This window comes from Bos javanicus, chromosome 24 (genome assembly GCF_032452875.1).
Source record: "Bos javanicus breed banteng chromosome 24, ARS-OSU_banteng_1.0, whole genome shotgun sequence".
NCBI lineage: Eukaryota > Metazoa > Chordata > Mammalia > Artiodactyla > Bovidae > Bos > Bos javanicus.
Window position 1 is genome coordinate 31,194,352 of NC_083891.1, and position 8,865 is coordinate 31,203,216.

Sequence of the window (8,865 nt, forward strand, 5' to 3'; positions counted from 1 at the left end):
AGCTGCATTGGCATACTAATTTAGGTCATTAATCCCCATAGATCTGTTCCTCTTGAGCTAAAGTTTAAATATTTGGGCTATGGAATGGGATAACAAATTCATTTCCAGTTACCTGCAGTAGTGACTGGCTTGGTGACATGTTTCCCTGGCTTCCTGCCTCTCCTCATCTCACTGCTTTACTCCTCTGCTATGCCCCTTCACCTTCCTGGGACACTATGTGCTCATTTCTCCTGTCTCAGGGTCTCCTTCCAGAGGAACCCTAACTATCAGATCAGATCAGTCGCTCAGTCGTGTCCGACTCTTTGCGACCTCATGAATCGCAGCATGCCAGGCCTCCCTGTCCATCACCAACTCCCGGAGTTCACTAACTATAACACCAACCAAAAGTGAGTGCCAACAAGCAGGTATTGGGTAATTATATGAAAGATTTTAGTTTTAAAATGTTGGGTAGAGTAGAATGTTTCAACACAGACTGAAACCTTTAAAAGTAGAGACATCACTTTGCTGACAAAGGTTTGTGTAGTCAAAATTATGGTTTCTCCAGTAGCTATGTACAGATGTGAGAGTTGGACCATAAGGAAAGCTGAGAACTAAAGGACTGATGCTTTCCAACTATGGTGCTGGAGAAGACTCTTGAGAGTCCCTTGGACTGCAAGGAGATCAAACCGTCAATCCTAAAGGAAATAAACCCTGAATATTTATTGGAAGTACTGATGCTAAAGCTGAAACTCCAATACTTCAGTGACCTCATGTGAAGAGCCAACTCATTAGAAAAGACCCTGATGCTGGGAAAGATTGAAGGTAGGAAGAGAAGCAGGGAACAGAGGATAAGATGGTTAGATGGCATCACCGACTCTATGGACATGAGTTTGAGCAAGCTCCAGGAGTTGGTGATGGACATGGAAGCCTGGTGTGCCGCAGTCTTATGAGATCATAAAGAGTCAGACATGACTTGAATGTTTGAGCATTTGAAGAGTTTAAGTTTTTTCCTCTAAAGAAACAGGGTGATATGAGAATCAGAAGCAGAAACCTGGTCTACAAAGCTGGTCAAAGAGGCAGTTCTTGCTTCTTTTGAAGGTTCAGTTCAGTTCAGTTCAGTTGCTCAGTCATGTCTGACTCTTTGCAACCCCGTGGACTGCAGCACGCCAGGCCTCCCTGTCCATCACCAACTTCCAGAGTTTACTCAAACTTATGTCCATTGAGTCGGTGATGCCATCCAACCATCTCATCCTCTGTCATCCCTTTCTCCTCCTGCCTTCAATCTTTCCCAGCATCAGGGTCTTTTCAGATGAGTCAGCTCTTCACATCAGGTGGCCAAAGTATTGGAGTTTCAGCTTCAACATCAGTCCTTCCAATGAACACTCAGGATTGATCTCCTTCAGGATGGACTGGTTGGATCTCCTTGCAGTCCAAGGGACTCTCAACAGTCTTCTACAACACCACAATTCAAAAACATCAATTCTTCGGTGCTCAGCTTTCTTTATAGTAACTCTCACATCTGTACATGATCACTGGAAAAACAATAGCCTTGACTAGATGGACCATGGACCATTGTTGGCAAAGTAATGTTTCTGCTTTTTAATATGCTGTCTAGGTTCGTCGTAACTTTTCTTCCAAGGAGTAAGTGTCTTTTTACTTCATGGCTGCAGTCACCATCTGCAGTGATTTTGGAGCCCCCCAAAATAAAGTCTGTCACTGTTTCCACTGTTTCTCCATCTATTTGCGATGAAGTGATGGGACCAGAAGCCATGATCTTAGTTTTCTGAATGTTGAGCTTTAAGCCAACTTTTTCACTCTCCTCTTTCACTTTCATCAAGAGGCTTTTTAGTTCTTCTTCACTTTCTGGTATAAAGGTGGTGTCATCTGCATATTTGAGGTTATTGATGTTTCTCCGTCAAACTTGATTCCAGCTTGTGCTTCACCCAGCCCAGCATTTCTCATGATGTACTCTGCATAGAAGTTAAATAAGTAAGGTGACAATATGCAGCCTTGACATACTCCTTTCCTGATTTGGAACCATTCCTATTTGGAACCATGTCCAGTTCTAACTGTTGCTTCCTGACTTGCATACAAATTTCTCAAGAGGCTGGTCAGGTGGTCTGGTATTCCCATCTCTTTCAGAATTTTCCACAGTTTATTGTGATCCACATAGTCAAAGGCTTTGGCATAGTCAATAAAGCAGAAATGTTTTTCTGGAACTCTCTTGCTTTTTTGATCTAGCAGATGTTGGCAATTTGATCTCTGGTTCCTCTGCCTTTTCTAAAACCAGCTTGAACATCTGGAAATTCATGGTTCACATACTGTTGAAGTCTGGCTTGGAGAATTTTGAGCATTACTTTACTAGCATGTGAGATGAGTGCAATTGTGCAGTAATTTGAGCATTCTTTGGCATTGCCTTTCTTTGGGATTGGAAAGAAAACTGACCTTTTCCAGTCCTGTGGCCACTGCTGCACTTTCCAGATTTGCTGGCATATTGAGTGTAGCACTTTAATAGCATCATCTTTTAGGATTTGAAATAGCTCAACTGGAATTCCATCACCTCCATTAGCTTTGTTGGTAGTGATGCTTTCTAAGGCCCACTTGATTTCACATTCCAGGATGGCTGGCTCTAAATGATCACATCATCATGATTATCTGGGTCATGAAGATCTTTTTTGTACAGTTCTTCTGTGTATTCTTGCCACCTCTTCTTAATATCTTCTGATTCTGTTAGGTCCATACCATTTCTATCCTTTATTGAGCCTGTCTTTGCATGAAATGTTCCCTTGGTATCTCTAATTTTTTTGAAGAGATCTCTAGTCTTTCTCATTCTATTGTTTTCCTCTAATTCTTTGCACTGATCACTAAGGAAGGCTTTCTTATCTCTCCTTGCTATTTTTTGGAATTTGTGTTCAAATGGGTATATCTTTCCTTTTCTCCTTTGCTTTTAGCTTCTCTTCTTTTCACAGCTATTTGTAAGGCCTCCCCAGACAGCCGTTTTGCTTTTTTGCATTTCTTTTTCTTGGGGATGGTCTTGATCCCCATCTCCTGTACAATGTCATGAACCTCCATCCATAGTTCATCAGGCACTCTGTCTGTCAGATCTAGTCCCTTAAATCTATTTCTCACTTCCACTGTATAATTGTAAGGGATTTGATTTAGGTCATACCTGAATGGTCTAGTGGTTTTCCCTAATTTCTTCAATTTAAGTGATGTGAGCCACAGTCAACTCCTGATCTTGTTTTTGCTGACTGTATAGAGCTTCTCCATCTTTGGCTGTGAAGAATACAATCAATCTGATTTCGATGTTAACCATCTGATGATGTCCATGTGTAGAGTCTTCTCTTGTGTTGTTGGAAGAGGGTGTTTGCTATGACCAATGCGTTCTCTTGGCAAAACTCTATTAGACTTTTCCCTGCTTCGATCTGTACTCCAAGGCCAAATTTGCCTGTTACCCCAGGTGTTTCTTGACTTCCTACTTTTGCATTCCAGTCCCCTATAATGAAAAGAAAATCTGTTTTGGGTCTTAGTTCTAGAAGGTCTTGTAGGTCTTCATAGAACCATTCAACTTCAGCTTCTTTAGCATTACTGGTCAGGGCATAGCCTTGGATTTCTGTGATATTGAATGGTTTGCCTTGGAAACGAACAGAGATCATTCTGTCATGTTTGAGATTGCATCCAAGTACTGCATTTTGGACCCTTTTGTTGACTATAATGGCTACTCCATTTCTTCTAAGGGATTCTTACCCACAGTAGCAGATATAATGGTCATCTGAGTTAAAGTCATTCATTCCAGTCCATTTTAGTTCGCTGATTCCTAAAGTGTCAATGTTCACTCTTGCCGTTTCCTGTTTGACCACTTCCAACTTGCCTTGATTCATGGACCTGACATTCCAGGTTCCTATGCAATATTGCTCTTTATAGTATCGGATCTTGCTTCCATCACCAGTCACATCCACAACTAGGTGTTGTTTTTGCTTTGGCTCTGTCTCTTCATTCTTTCTGGAGTTATTTCTCCACTGATCTCCAGTAGCATACTGGGCACCTACTGACCTGGGGAGTTCATCCTTCCATGTCCTATCTCTTTGCCTTTTTTATACTATTCATGGGGTTCTCAAGGCAAGAATACTGAAGAGGTTTGTCATTCCCTTCTCCACATTTTGTCAGAACTCTCCACCATGACCCGTCCGTCTTGGGTGGCCCTACATGGCATGGCTCATAGTTGCATTGGGTTAGACAAGGCTGTGGTCCATGTGATCAGATTGGTTAGTTTTCTGTGACTGTGGTTTTCAGTCTGTCTGCCCTCTGATGGAGAAGGATAAGAGGCTTATGGAAGCTTCCTGATGGGAGAGACTGACTGGGAGAAACTGGGTCTTGTTCTGATGGGCAGGGCCATGCTCGTTTGAAAGTTGAAGGGACTCAAAAACAGAACATGTGCTGACCGGAAGTTGGGGGGAGAAAAGAAGTCATCTGTGCTGCAGACATTATCAGTGTCTAAGTGTTTAGGTCTGGGGCAATTTTGAAGCTCCCATTTGTCATCTCCCCCCGCTCTGGTGATAGAACAGCCACCACAGTTTTGTTCTGAAGCACTTTGTGTTCTGCACAGGTGCACCGAATTCCACATATGGCCCTCTGCGCTCTCTGAGCCCGAATGCAAACACATATTTCACAGCATCCCAATGCATTTGTCACTTTGCCAGAGTGTTTACTGCCACACAAGTTTTGCTTGGGGAATGCTCTTCCAACTCTCCTAGCTCTGTCTGCCCAAGGATTTGTTCAGATTGCAAATAACTTTCTAGGAAATTTGCAATTTTCTCCAAATGTCTGGTAAAATGTTTTCAGTCTTCATTTTTTTTAAATTATCTTCTTCATGTGATGATAGTGTTGTATAATGGGCCCTGCGTTGGAATCTCTTACATAGTTTGGGGGACAGAATTATCACCTACCTTCTAGCATCTTAAGTTCAACATGCACACACACCCCATTCATATAGTCCTTGAGTCTTTGCATTTTCCCATGTGGCGAACATGAGAACAAGTCTTGACTTTCCCTGTTCCCTCACTGTCCCCATAACTATTCAATCAACAGTCCCCACCCCCACCTTCACCTTGTGAATAGGTATCTCTCACGTCTGTTCATTTTGCTGTGTTTAGCGCTCATCCCATTACTCTTAACAGGCCTCTTGCTTCCACTTTTTTCTCCAATTATTTTTCCACAATGCAGGCAGACTAATTACACCAAATGCAAATATAATCATTTCAACTCCCCTACTCAAACTTTTCAGGGGCTTCCCTTTCCTCTTGCAATAACTGCTGAAATCTAACCTGATTTTCCAAGCCTTCCCCACTCAAGTCTTTAGAGTCACCTCCTCCACCCTCCCTCTGGCCTACTTCACCCCACCCTTTATCCCCCAGGCTTCTGTCTTTCAGCTCAACAACTGCTCTCTCTTGCCTACCTTCCCCATCCTCACTTTTTCACCCCATTGGTCTGCCTCATACTTGAGGCTTCAACTTAGCAACCTGGGGGTTCCCCTGATCCATCAACCAGACTACATCCTGACGATGTTAGCTATCTTTGCAGCTAAACACTAAATTCTTAAGGACAACAATTGTGTCTATATTGCTTGTCATTCTATCTCCAGTGTCTAAACAGTGTCTGGTATAGAGCACACAGCTTAAAATAAATGTATTCTTACACATTAGTAAGAGGAAAGGAACATTATAAAAAATTGAAATTGGACATCTCTGGTCCAGCCTGTCATTTACCAGCTGTGTTGCCTTTTCTTAGTCAATATTACCCAAGGTTTCATCTGTAAAGAACTTGAACTAGGTGCTCTCAGACATCTCCTTCAGCTCCAGCATTCTAAGTGCTTTATAAACTTTCATATATTTTATGTGGGCTAATATAACCTTGCTGCTGCTGCTGCTGCTGCTGCTAAGTCACTTCAGTTGTGTCCGACTCTGTGCGACCCCATAGACGGCAGCCCACCAGGCTCCGCCGTCCCCGGGATTCTCCAGGCAAGAACACTGGAGTGGGTTGCCATTTCCTTCTCCAATGCACGAAAGTGAAAAGTGAAAGTGAAGTCGCTCAGTCGTGTCCGACTCTTAGAGACCCCATGAACTGCAGCCCACCAGGCTCCTCTGCCCATGGGATTTTCCAGGCAAGAGTACTGGAGTGGGGTGCCATTGCCTTCTCCTTACTATGTGTCAAACCCAATGCTGATGAGTCTAAAGAGTTATTTCATTATTATTTCTTATGTCATGAATGGCTTTTGCTTTATTGACTCTCATGTATTGATTTTTCAACAAAAGATGGAAAAAGTAAGAAGTACCCATAAAAGTAACTTTTTTACATATTCATGATGATTGCCTCCTTCTTAAGCTGTTTGATGACTGAGAGACATCATGCATATGACAACTGGTCCTATAGTAAATATATTAATCTCAACTGTTATCCAAGTTCCTCCTCATGTTTATTTTTTCATTAAGGATGATGTATATATCACCTACTAGATCTTTTCTGAAAGGTATACCCATTCTCCTTGCTTTTATACAATACTGAACAGATTACCCTGAAGTCTGTTCAAACAGATTTCAAACAGAAAGACATTTCATAGTTGCAAGTATTGGCAGGTGCTTAGAAAACATTTACTGAATGCTTGTTAAATGCTCAGGCATTGTCTGTAAATATATTTAGCTTATTCTTGAAGCCACACTCCCTGATAGGTGTTAATAACTCCATTTTTCTGATTGGAAAACTGAGTTTTGGAAAGGTTAATTTGGCTATAGCATCATATGTGGTTGATCATAAAGAAAGGATTAAAGAGTTCATGGAGCTAGATTTCATGTTCCTGCAGAGCAAAGACTATTTTGCTTTTGGTCACCTCTGAATTCCCAATAAATATCTACTGACTGACTAACTGAATGAGTGAGTGAACAGTTGACATGTAAGTCAATATTTTCCCTTTCACATGGTGCAAATTCCCTAGCACAAAGCAAAATGAAACTTCAGGTACCTTTTAGGCTCTGCCTAGGGCTCTGTCTTTTGGTTTCCAGTAGAACACAATGACACCTTAGCAGCCGGCCTTAATGTACAAAAGGCGGTGTACATGTATTTTTAGCTCTCCTTTGCCTTAATGCAAAGGAATAAAAATTGTGATTGTAATTAACTAAAACCCATGCTGTCATGTATCTTTTCTGTGGACATGCCCACCTACAGTGGCAAAAGCTAACTGATCTTCTTTTCATTGGAAGGTACTGTTCTTGGTATTTGCTGATCATTGATGACCAGATGTTGCAATGGCTAGACAGGTGACAAGTAGGGCAAAGGAGATGCCACAAGTGCTCATAAATACCCAAAGTCTATACTTATGCAGTGGTTAGTGAGTTATATACATGGGGGTATCAGGGCTGGCTGCCGGATACAATGTCCAGAAGGTCTGCCGTCCATTTCGGAGTTCTCCATGCCTCCTCTCAAGGCTGCTCTTGATGGCCACTTCTAATGCTATTAAAAATGTTAGGGGATGAGCCCCGGGCCCCTCTTCAGGCTCTGAGAGCACCAGTATTTCACCTTGATTGCATTTGTTCCATGATAATATTGGATGAGTTTGTTAATTTTCTATTTCTTTGTTTGAAGAGATCCTGAAAGTACCACAAAGGAGTATTTACAGGATAATAATGTCACAATCTGCAGTTCTTAATTTATTGATTCTCCACAAGCCTTCTTTCTCTTAAACTGTTGTTTTTTTCCTTTCTGCTTCCACGAGAGTTAAAAGTCATTTGGTTTGTTGTTGGCTTTAATCTAGTTTATTATTAGCAAGGTTATTATTTGAAGTCTAAGTGATGGTTCAGATTCTTGCAGCAGTTTTGTTACAAACAGTGGACACAATCCCTCCTCATTATTTCTAGTCAACTCTCAAATGCTATTTTCTCAGCACTGCCAGGACATTCTTTTTTATGGATATCAGCGATTATTTAAAAAGCAATCAGAGGGTATTGAAGAACAGATTTTATACTCTAAAAAATCTGACAGACTTTATCACATAGAATAAAATAGTAACTATATATTTTTTCTAGTTCACTGCTGTTGGTGGAGATTTTAAAAGATGATTATAATAAGCACTCTTCCTAGTTGACCCATGAATTATTTGGTTCTGGTGCTGAAATGTCAAGCAGTCAGCTAAGAAAAGGAGTATAATTTAACTAACAAACCTATTCCCAGAGCAGTGCAGACGGAGTTTCTACTTCTTCCCTTGAGAGACCACTTTGTAATCCAATAGTTCTCTCACAGTCAGGAATTTTCTTCTTGACATTCAGCCTAAAATTTCCCTTCCCTGAGATCATCTTGTTATGCCTATATATATGTGTATATATACGATACCAGCAGCTAGTTTAAAAAATTATCCCCTGCAGAGATACAAACTCTTCTATTTCAGTGCATTTATTCTTAATATAGATTTTCGTTGCTGGTGTGTGAGATCCCACTTTTCATTACTACTGCAAGTACGATTATTTTGCATTTTCAGTCTGTTCTTCCCTATGGGTAAGCAGTGTTCTAGGTGCATTTATTTTCTGGATGAATTTATTTATTTATTTATTTTTTTATCAAAGGATAATTGCTTTACAGAATTTTGTTTTCTGTCAAACCTCAACATGAATCAGCCATAGGTATACATATATCCCCTCCCTTTTGAACCTCCCTCCCATCTCCTGCCCAATCCCACCCCTCTAGATTGATACAGAGCTCCTGATTGAGTTTCCTGAGCCATACAGCAAATTCCTCTTGGCTATCTATTTTACATATGGTAATGTAAGTTTCCATGTTACTCTTTCCATACATCTCGCCCTCTCCTACCCTCTCTCCACGTCCATAAGTCTATTCTCTATG